At 41.6% G+C, this 11,887-nt stretch overlaps 1 pseudogene; it reads right to left on the bottom strand.

Moving 5' to 3' along the window:
• Positions 1-7,048: 7,048 nt before the first annotated feature.
• On the bottom strand, positions 7,049-8,162 carry LOC109377068 (dolichyldiphosphatase 1-like; annotated as a pseudogene).
• Positions 8,163-11,887: the final 3,725 nt, after the last annotated feature.

The following is an 11,887-nucleotide window of genomic DNA, read 5'->3' as shown; positions in this document are numbered from 1 at the left end:
TGGTGTGTGTGTGTGTGTAACATGTTTACATAAATATATTAAATATATAATATAATATATGATATTATGTTATAAAATATGTTAGACATATTAGGTCTGACTTAAGTTCACGGACTTGCCACCGTGTGCTACATTGATAGCACTGTACTGACAGTTTGGTAAGATTTCATAACCTTGGTATATCAGTGTCTCACAGCTGTCTTCATGTCAACATGTGGCTGTGTCTTGCTGAGAGGCATTTATTATTGTTGTTGTGTGTTTTTGTGTGCCAGCACAAGAATGTCTGAGCTTGAATTAGAGCAATGAACAAACATTAAATTTCTTGTTAAACTTAGCAAAAGTGGAAGTGAAATCAGGGACATGTTAACCCAAGATTATGGGGATAATGCCATGAAGAAAATGGCAGTGTACAATTGAATTAAATGTTTTTCTGAGGGGAAAGAATGCGTCACTGAAGAGAGGTCAGGGCAGCCAGTAATAAGCAGCACTGATTAAAACATTGCAAAAATTCATCGAGTTTGTGCATCAAAACCATCAACTGACTGTGAGAGGCAGAGCAGACTAAGTAAACATCGATTGAGAAACAGGAAAATCTTAACTGAAAACTTTGGCATGAGGAAGGTGTGTATAAAAATGGTCCCAAAGGGGGCCGGCCAAGTGGCGCATTGGTTAAGAGCTGGCTTGGGACGCCAGAGGGCCCCGGTTCGGCTCCCACATATGAGAGCCAGTGACACTGCCCTCTACAGCTAAGATGCTGAACAACAGCTCAACCTGGAGCTGGGTTGCCATGAGACGCAGGCGACGGTGTAGGCTGCAGCCCCTGTGGCAGTGGGTTGCCATGGGCTACCGTATGTAGCCAGCAGCCAGCATGAGTGGCCAGCAGCCACACTGAGCGGCTGTCCAGAAGCTAGCTACTGATCTGCCTCGCCCGGGAAGAGCACAATGTTGGTGCCAACTTGAGCCAGTGAAGCAACATCCTCCACAACTAGATTGAAGAACAAAAAGACAGAAACTTGTCTGTTCCCCTTCCCCCAATTCCCCAATGCTGTTCCCATCCCCAATTCCCCAATAAAAATCTTTAAAAAAAAATTGTCCCGAAGGAGCTCACCGATGAACAAAAGCAAAGAAGAGTCGAAGTTAGCCAAGAACTTTTGGAGAAGGCACGATGATGTTTTGGGACATGTTATCACTGGTGATGAAACATGGGTGGACCAATTGGACCCTGAAACAATGCATCAAAGTGCATGATGGAAGTCAGTCAACTGTCCACAACCAAAAAAGTTCTGTCAGTCCAAATCAAGAGTCAAAATGAGGTTGCTCACCTTTTTTGATATCAGAGGGAGGATTCATTATGAATATGTACCAACTGGACAAAATGTTCACCAAGTTTATTATTTGGAAGTGATGAAAAGGCTGTCTTTATCTAAAGATAAAGGAAATATTGAAAGAAAGACATTTTGATGACATTCAGAATATCAAGTGTAATACAACGACAGCTCTGAAACTCTGATGGCCATTCCAAAATAAGAGTTCCAAAATTGCTTTGAAAGGTAAACTAGGATCTGGCATCAGTGAATAGCTTCCCAAGGGAAGGACTTCAAAGGTGACCATAGCAACGTTCAGCAACGACGTATGTAGTACATTTTCTAGGATGAGTTCTTGAACTTAATTGTCTGACCTCACATATCACCTACTCTTTATCCATTCATCCACTAATGGACACTCAGGATGCTTTCATATCTTGGCTATAATAAATAATGTTTCAATGAACATATGGATGCACATGTTCCCTTGAAGCAGCATTTTTGAGTTCCTCAGATACTTAGATGTGGGATTACTGGGTCTTTCTTTGTCTCCTGTTATAGCCTATGTTTTAAAGTCTACTTTGTCTGGAATAAATATTACTACACCAGCTTTTCTTTTTTTATTTCCATTTTCATATAATAACTTTTTCCATTCCTTCACTTTTAGTCTGTGTGTGTTTTTCAGTCTGAAGTGAGTCTCTTATAGGCAGCATATGTCAGGTTCTTGTTTTCTTATCTATTTAGCCATCCTATCTTTTGATCTGAGCATTTAATCCATTTACATTTAAAGTAATTTTTGATAGATATGTCATTATTGCCATTTTATTATTCATATTTTTAATCTTTTTTTCTTCTTCTTAAATAAGTCACATCATCATTTCATGTAATAGTGGTTTGGTGGTGATGAACTCTTTTAGCTTTTTCTTGCCTGGGAAGCTCTTTATCTCTCCTTGGAATCTAAATGGTAGCTTGGCTGTGTAGAGTAATCTTGGTTGTAGATCCTTGCTTGTCATCACTTTGAATATTTTCTGCCAGTCCCTTTTGGCCTGCAAAGTTTCTGTTGAGAAATCAGCTGACAGTCTTATTGGCACTCCCTTGTAGGTAAATAATTATCTTTCTCTTGCTGTTGTTAAGATTCTCTTTTTGTCTTTAAGCTTTGCCATTTTAAGTATAATGTGTCTTGGTGTGGGCCTGTTTGGATTCATTTTGTTTAAGATTCTCTGCACTTCCTGAAATTGATTGTCTATTTCCTTCACCAGGTTAAGGAATTTTTCTGTCATTATTGTTACAAATAGATTTTCAATTCCTTGCTCTCTGTCTTCTTCTGGTACTCCTTGATGTGAATGTTGTTACGGTTTATGTTGTCCCACACACTGCTAAAACTATCCTCATTTTTTTTTCTTCTTTTTTCTTTTTCCTTTTCTGATTATGTGTTGCCTGCCACTTTTTCTTCCAAATTGCTAATTTGATCCTCTGCTTCATCTTTCCATTTTGTTGAAGGTTTTCTTTGCTGTGCAAAAATGTTTTTAGTTTTATGTGGTCCCATTTCTTTATTTTTAATTTTGTTTCCCTTTCCCAAGGTGACATATCAGAAAAAAAATATTACCATAAGCAATGTCTGACGGTTTACTGCCTATTTTTCCTCTAGGAGTTTTGTGGTACCGGGTCTTACATTTAAGTCTTTATGTTTTGAGTTTATTCTTGTATATAACATAAGAAAATGGTCTAGTTTTATTTTTTTGTCTGTATCTGTCCAGTTTTCTAAACACCATCTATTGAATAGACTGCCTTTACCACATTGTATATTTTTGGCACTTTTGTCAGAGTATTTGGTCATATAGATGTGAGTTTATTTCTGGGCTCCCTATTCTGTTCCATTGATTTATTTGTCTCTTTTTATGCCAATACCATGCTGTTTTGATTCCTATAGCCTTGTAGTATAGTTTGATGTCAGGAATTGTGATTCCTCCAAATTTATTCTTCTCAAGGTTGCTGTGGCTATTAGGGTCTTTTTTGGTTCCATATAAATTTTAGAAATATATGTTCTAGTTCTATGAAAAATGTCATTGGTAATTTTTCTTAGGAATTACATTGAATCTATAGATTCCTTGGAGAGCATAGGCATTTTAATGATGTTAATTATTTCTACCCATGAGCATAGTATATGCTTCCATTGATTTGTATCTTCTTCAATTCCTTGCTTCAATGCCTTACAGTACATTGTAAGTACTGTACAGGCAGGTCTTTTAGCTCCTGGGTTAAACATATTTCTAGGTTTTTTTTTATTACAATTGTAAATGGGATTATTTTCATAATTTCTCTTTCTGATAATAGTCTTGGTATATACAAATGCAACTTTTATATTTTTGAATATTAATTTTTATTCTGATACTTTACTGAATTCATTTATCAGTTCTTATAGCTTTTTGGCAAAATCTTTATGGTTTTCTATATATGGTATCATGACATTTGCAAATAATGGCAGTTTTACTTCTTTCTTTCCAATTTGGATGTCTTTTATATTTTTATTTATTTTTCTTGTCTGATTGTTGTGGCTAGGACCTCCAATATTATGTTGAATAAACTTTCTTTACTTTTCGGTGAAGGTTTAGATTATTTATTTGAGATTTTTCTTATTTCTTGAGGTAGGCTTTTAATCCTATGAATTTGTCTCTTAGGACTGCTTTTGCTGTGTCCCATAGATTTTGGGTCATAGTATTTTCATTTTCATTTGTCTCAAGATACCTTTTGAATTTTTTCTTGATCTCATTGTTAACCCATTCATTGCTTAGTAACACTTAGCCTCTATGTGTTTGTGTGGTTTTCAGTGTTTTTCTTGTAATTGATTTCTAGTTTCATACCATCATGGTCAGAAAAGATGCTTAGCATGATTTAAATCTTGTTAAATTTATTGAGACTTTTTTGTGGCCTAACGTGTGGTCTATCTTGGAAAATGTTATATGAGAAGTTGAAAAGGATGTGTATTCTGCAGCTTTGGTGTGAAATGCTCCAAATATGTCAATTAAATCCATCTGGTCTAGTGTGTCATTTAGGGCCACTGTTTCCTTATTGCTTTTCTGTCTGGTAGATCTGTTTGTTGGGTCAATGCAGTGTTAAAGGTCCCCTACTATGATTGTATTGGTGTCAATCTCTCCCTTTTTGTCAGTCAATATTTGTTTTATATATTTAGGTGCTCGTCTGTTGGGTGCATAAATGTTTAGAAGGGTTATATCTTTTTGTTGGACTGATTTCTTTCTCATTAAATAATGTCTACTTTGTCTCTTATGATAACCTTTGTTTTAAAATCTATTTTATCTGATATAAGTATTGCTACCTAAGCTTTTAAAACATCTTTTTTTCATTTCTATTTGCATGAGATAACTTTTTCTATAACTTTACTTTCTGTCTGTCTCTGTCTTTCTATCTGAAGTGGGTCTCTTGTAGACAGCATATGTATGGGTCTTGTTTTCTTATCATTCAGTTATGCTATGATTTGATTGGAACATTTAACCATTTATATTTAAAGGGATTGTTGATAGGTACATAGTTATTGCCATTTTATTATTCATATTTATGTTATTTCCCCCCTTCCTCTTCTTAAAGCATTCCCTTTAATGTTTCTTGTAATACTTGTTTTGTGGTCTTTATTTCTCCTTAAATTTAAATGATAGACTTCCTGCTTAATGTAATCTTGGCTGTAAATCCTTGCTTTTCATCACTTTGAATTTTTTGTGCCAGTCCCTTATGCATTGAAAAGTCTCTCTTGAGAAATTAGCTGACAGTCCTATGGGAGCTCCCTTGTAGGTAACTGTCTTTCTTTCACCACTTTTAAGATTCCCTCTTTGTCTTTAACTTATCCCATTTGAATTATGATGTGTGTTGATGTGGGCCTCTTTGGGTTTATTTTGTTTGGGACCCTCTGTGCATCCTCATCTTGTATATCAATTTCCTTCTTTAGGATATGGCTGTATTCGGTCATTATTTTTCCAAATAGGTTTTTAATCACTTGTTCTTTCTCCTTTTTTTTCTGGTATCCCTGATTCTAATGTCGTTATGCTTGGTATTATCCCAGAGATCCCTTAAACTAGCCTCATTGTTTTTTATTCTTTTTTCTTTTTCTTATTCTGATTTGGCGTTTTCTGCTACTTTGTCTTCTAAATCACTGATTTGATCCTGTGCTTCATCTAATCTGCTGTTGAGTCCTTCTTGTGTATTCTTCATTTCATATATTGTATTCTTCATCTATGACTCATTCTTTTATATGGTTACTATGTCTTTTTTATGCTTACTATCTCTTTGTTGAAGTTCTCACTAGGTTTTTTTATTTTTTTAGATTTATTTTAACAATTTCATTGATTTTTCTTAAATCAAGCCACTTCACACTTGGCTGTCTCAGGCAAAAAAGTAAAAAATAAAAGGGAAAGGGAAAAGGGAAAGAAAATGTGGAGATTGACCAATCTTCCCCAGAAATAGGCCCCTAATCCTGGCATCTGGAATGATTTTTAGACACTGTCTTTAACAAATGAGAAAAGAAAGCACCCAAATATTGTGCTTGAAGAGCAAATTAGGAACCCCCACAAAGAAAAGGGGGGGCAGTTTCAAACTCAGGTCCCAAGCAGCCTGGTTCAGTTCTAGACATTCCAAGAGTATGGAAACATATCTGCTCTACAACTTTACTTCAGAGTGATTTAGATACCAAGTCCCTTTAAGAGAGGCCATTATTCTCTGAGCTAGACATTGGAGATCTGTGGACTATACTTTAGATACAGGCTTGAGGATGACCCTGAGTAGGTTTCCAGCATCTCAGAGGGTGTCAGGAAGGACAAGGAATGTTCACATTGCACAGAGGGAAGAGAAAAGCAGGGGCAGCAGGCATCCACTGCTCTACTCCTTTCACCCAGGTCCTGGTTTCTCTGCATTTTGTTAATGTGGCATGAAGACTAACTGCTCCCAGATGGTGGAACAAAAAAGAGGTGTCAATGGCTTGGGTTTGTGCACCCCCATGTGCAGATTCTTTTTTGTTTTTCAGAAGGAGACCATTGTCTTGGGGACAAGGACCAGCAAAAGCCCTTGTGGTGTAGGGTGGATAAGGGGAGGACACAATGATAGCAGCTGCCAGATGCATGCTCTCTCAGGTCCCCAGACAAGAAACACTGAATGTGGTTCTAGAATGGTGATGGTGGCAGGGAGGGCACAGGGGTTTTCTCCTCTCCTGGGCCTCCAGGCCAACTCTTAGACACAGGAGAAGCAGTTTGCTCCCTGGGCTCAGGGCAAAGGGCCTGTGAAGTTGAACTGGGCTTTTCTGCACCTGGGGAAGTCACTGCACAGCAGCTCTTCCATAATCCCATCTGCTTTTGACAAAATCAATCAATAAATAGTGTGTATTTTTCACACCACCTGAATTTCCTGGCCCTTGATCAGATGTGCAAGCCCTCCATTACCCCATAACCCACTGCCCACACCAAGGGCACTTTCCACTCAACCAAGAGCTGGAAACAGCACAGTGAGGGTCTCTGGCTGTATAGCCCCCTGGCAGCAGGCCCTCAGGGTCCTGCTTGAGGGGTTGGGTTGGCCCTTTAGTCCACCTTTTTCATTAAAATTAAAATAAGAAAAAAATGTCTTCACTTGGTGACTTGGGTATGTAGAAGTCTCTGATTCATCCCTCTGCCTGTCTTCCCATCCACCCACCCTGCAAGGCATTTTGGAGGCCAGATCTGGAGGCTGGACCCAGTCACACTCACCGGTCACTGGAGTTTCATCCCCAGCTTGTGGTGTCTGCTCTTGACTTCTGCCCAAGTTACTATGTACTCAAATCAGAGTACATTGGGAATGAGCCTCACTTCTCAGATTAGGAAGAACTCAGACGTAAGCCAGGCTGCTATCCTGGGGAACAGTTGAGTGAGGAACCTGGGTGAAGGTGATCCAGGTGATTGCCATGACGTTCCCAGCAATTCTCCCATAGAGCACCTGGCCCCAGGTGTGGAACAACAGGTAGACCCTGCTGTAGGAGACTAGAAATACTATGGTGAGGAGACCCAGAGAGAGCATGTGCCTCCACAGCAAGTCCAGGAATCTTCATTGTTTGTTTGGTGCATTCTTAAATACCAGAAAGGGAAGGAGTAGACAGAGAAAAACCACATAAAATAGGAATGACTGGAGGGCATTTTGTGCTTGGTACCCACCGCCATTTTGGGGGCCTCTATAGGGCTGCAGCTCCTGGATGACACTTTTTTAAAGATTTTATTGGGGAACTTGGGTAGGGGAACAGACTAGTTGCTGTCCTTTTGTTCTTCAGTCTAGTTGTGGAGGGTGTTGCTTCACTGGCCCATATTGGTATTATCATTGCGCTCTTCCCGGGTGAGACAGTCACTCCCTGGCCATGGGACAGCTGCTCAGAGCGGCTCACAGCAGCACATGAATCCTCACAGCTGCTTCCAGCCAGCCCCAGTGCAGCCTACGCCATCGCTGGTGACTACAGCAGCCCAGCTCCAGGTCGAGCTGTTGTTCACCATCTCACCAGTGTCACTGGCCCTCATGTGGGATCCAAACCAGAGTCCTGCTGCTCAGAGCTGGCAACCCAAACCAACTCCTAATCAATGTGCCACTCAGCCGGCCCCTGAATGACATGTTTGATCAGCCAGTGGACCCCCTTGTTTAGTGCCAGGCCCCCAAGGAATGAGATCATGTGCAGTTCCTTTTTGAATATGATGAAAGTCATGAAACTAACAATGATGAATATCAGGCTGAAGTTCAGGTAGGCAAGGGGTGGCCAGAGAAATCACCTAAAGGATATTTGACATGGGTGAGGGTCACTGGCTACCATGAAAAAGGGACAGAGCACTGTCCAACTGTTTTCATCTTACCCAGACAATAAATTTCTTAAGCAGTTTATAATATAACCAATGTTTTGAACTCTGTATCTGGTAGATTGCTTGAATCCATTTTATTTAGTTCTTTTTCTAGAGTTTTCTTATGTTCTATGATTTGGTGCATGCTTTTTTATTTTCTTGTTTTAGCCACCTCTCTGTGTTTGTTTCTATGTATTAGGTAGATATGATCCATCTCCCAGTTTTGGCAGGATTTCCTTATGCAGTGGGTGTCCTGTGGGTCCCAGTGCCAGAGTTTCCTTGGTCACCTGAGCCAGATGTTCCATGCGTTTCATTTGTGTAGTTTGTGTGCCCTCTTGTTGTAGTTGAGTCTTACTTGCTATTGGCACATCAATGGTTGGGATTGACCCTCAGGCTTACTGGCTGTGAGGACTGGCCATGACCATAGTGTAGAAGCTGGTGTGCGAGGGCTGATTGTATGGAGCAGGATTCACCTCAGCAGGCTCTGTGTCTGCTAAAACCACTGTTTGGGTGTGCTGCTTGTGGGGTTAGTCATGTGGTGTTGTGTTGTACTTTGAAGTTGACCACTGGGTGTGCTTATTCTGGGGTATCTTGAAGGGTGCTCCTGTGAAGGCCAAAGTCAGCTGCTGTGTGTGTTCTGGGCTATCTGGTAGGAGTTAGAAAGCAATCTGCATTTGGTCTCTGCCTATACTGGATCTGGAGGTGCATGTTAGAGGCCACGCTAGAAACCAAGGCCAGCTGTCACTCATATCAAGCCTGGGGCAGTTCAGCAAAAGGTCTAAGGCACCCTAAATACTGCCACCAAATGCCTGCTTTCCATAAGGCTCAGCTGCTTAAAGAGCCTCTGGTGGTATGAGAGTTCAGGGGAGCTGAGTCTCAGGGAGTCACCAGCATGGGATGAATTTTGTTCAACAGGTTAATGCAGATTCAGATTTGTCAGCAGTTCTCAGCTTGGGGCCACTCTGCAAAAGGCTTACAGCACACTGAGGCCAGCTCCTGCCTGACTGGGGCTGAAGACCTCTCAAAGTTGCCCAAGAAAGACTGCAGTGCGGGCCAATATTGGCTGTCTGCAGTTCACCAAAACAGCTTCCAGTGGTGTGCGAGTTGGGTGGTGTGGGTCTCAGGTAGTCACCAGCATGGGACAAATGGTGTTCAATGGCTTAATGCAGATTCAGATTTGACCTCGGTTTTTAGCTCAGGTCCACTCCTCAAATGTCTCATAGTATATAGAGGCCAGTTATCACCTGCCTGGGGCCCATGGACTCCTGAGAGTTGTCCAAGAAAGACTGCAGTGTGGAGCAACACTGGCTGCCTGCCAGCTGTAAAATAGTCTCTGGCATTGTGCAAGCTGGATAGAGTGGAGTCCCAGGGAATCACTCGGAGTGAGTGGAGCTCACCAGGCCAATGAACAACCAGATTGGCCATGGGTGGTGGAGAATTCAACACAGAAAAGATGGCATCCACACGCCAGCTACACAGAAGGAGTGCTCAACACAGGGACAATGGCACCTTTCCCTCCAGCCCTTGACCTGCATCCATACAACTCAGTCTCTCCCTGTATTTCTCTAGAGCCTCCTGAGCTGCAGTTCCTCTACTGGAGCTTAGGGTGAGTGCTTAGGATTGAGAGAGGATGTACACAGACCCTTTAAGAAGACACCTGACTTTACGGCTGCCTTCTATCTCACCTAGATGGATGGAATCCCTGCTGATTTTCACAGCCAGATGTTATCAGAGATCCTCTTCTTGGCACTGGTGCTTTGGGCTGCAGAGCCCGGTAGGGGCTGGGACCCATCACTCTTCATGAGGGGCCTCTGCAGCCAAGTATTTTTCCCAATCCTTGACCACCACATGTGGGTGTGGGGCACCCTATTTCAGGTCTGTCCCTCCTACCAGTCTTGAAGTGGCTGGGGTTTTTTTATATCCTTAGTTATAGGACTCCTGTTCAGCTACTCTTCAGATGGCTCTCCATGTTGATTATTCTATAATTTAGTTGTAATTTTAATGTGGTCATGGCAGGCAGCAAGCACAGCTTTTACCTACTTCACCATCTTAAAGAGCTCATTTTTTTTTCTGTTCCTATTGGGTCTTTTCTGCCACATTGTCTTCGAGATTACTGATTCAATTTTCTGCTTTGTATAATCTGTTATTGATTCCTTCTAATGTATTATTAATTTCAGTTTTTGTATTCTTTGTTTCTGACTGGTTCTTTTTTATGGTTTCTATCTCTTACTGAGTTCATCTATTTTTCTTCTAAGTTCATTGAGCAACCTTATAACCAGTGTTTAGACCTCTGAATCTGGTAAGTTTATTATCTCCATTTTATTTAGCTTTTTTTCTGGATTTGTATTCTGCTCTTTAATTTGAGACATGTTTCTTTTTATCCTAATTTTGGCTGTCTCTCTGTCTTTGTTTCTATGTATTAGGTAGATCTGTTACATCCCCCAGTCTTGTCAGAGTGGCCTCATATGGTTGATGTCCAGTGAGGTCCACTGGTGTAGTCTTCTTGTTCACCTGAGCCTGGTGTTTCAAGGGTGCCTCTTTTATGTGTTGTGTGTGCTCTTCTATTGTAGTTGAGACTTGAATGCTGTTGCCACAGCAGAGGTTGGGATTGACCTTCAGTTTTATTGACTGTGAGGGCTGGCCATGACTGTAGATGATAAGCTATTATGCAGGGGCTGATTCCATGGAGCAGGATTCACTTTTGCAGAGCTCTGGTGCCAGTTGAGTCTGCCTTTCAAGTGTGTCATTTGTGGAGCTGGTGGGGTGGTGCTTTGGGGTTGTCTGTTGCTGGGCTCCAGGTGTGGTGGTTCTGGAGCCTCTGTAGACCAAGTCCAGCTGCCACTTATGCCTGGCTTGGGACCACCTAGTAAAGGCTATAAAGGGATCTGCAGTTGGTTACCACTTGTGCTGAGTTTGCAGGTGTCTGGAAGAAGCTATGCTGTGAACCAAGGCTAGCTGTCACTAGTGTCAGGCTTGTGGCTTCTTAGTTGAGGCTATGTTCCAACATTGGCTGAAACTTATGCCAGGATTGGGCCCTGCTGATGGGATTTACAGTGGATGATGAGATCAGTCACCATTTATGCTACACTTGGGGCTGCTTAGCAAGAGGCACAAGAGGCCAGCTACTGCTTGTTTGGGTTTTATGAGCCTTTGAGGACTTTTAGAAAAGTCTGCAGTGTGAGCAAAGACAACCTGTTTTTGTGAAAAAAACTACTGGAACAGCTCCGGTATGGGACATTACTCGGTGGGGTGGAGATTCAGGGAATCACTATAGCAGAATGAACCATGAAGACAGGTTAATGAAGAGTTCAGATTTGGTGCCTACCTGCATCAGCTGGTTGGTAAGGGGAGGGTTTAACAAAGGAACAACGGCATTTGCCTGTACTTCCATCCCCAGAGAGTGCTGCCCTGACCGCTGACACTCCAGCCCTCATCCTGAAACTAATTCAGTTTCTCCCCATATCTCTCTGGTGCTTTTTGAGTTGCTGCCCCTGCAAGCTTAGAGCAAGTGAATTTGTGAGCAAGTGAGTCTGTGCACGGGTGCCTCAAGAGGAATGCCTTGGGCTCCAGCAGCCCTTTGTCTCACATGGATGCAATCCCTAATTGTTTTCACAGCCAGCTGTTATGAGGGCTCCTCTTCTGGCACTGGTTCCCATGTATGAGGCTGGGACCACTTGCTCCTCAGGGGGGATCTCCACAGTCAAAATTTCCTGCCCAGTTTTTTTTTCTTTTAAT

This window comes from Hipposideros armiger, unplaced genomic scaffold (genome assembly GCF_001890085.2).
Source record: "Hipposideros armiger isolate ML-2016 unplaced genomic scaffold, ASM189008v1 scaffold_1275, whole genome shotgun sequence".
Lineage (NCBI taxonomy): Eukaryota > Metazoa > Chordata > Mammalia > Chiroptera > Hipposideridae > Hipposideros > Hipposideros armiger.
The sequence above is the reverse complement of the archived record's forward strand: the minus strand, read 5'-3'. Positions and strand labels throughout refer to the sequence as shown.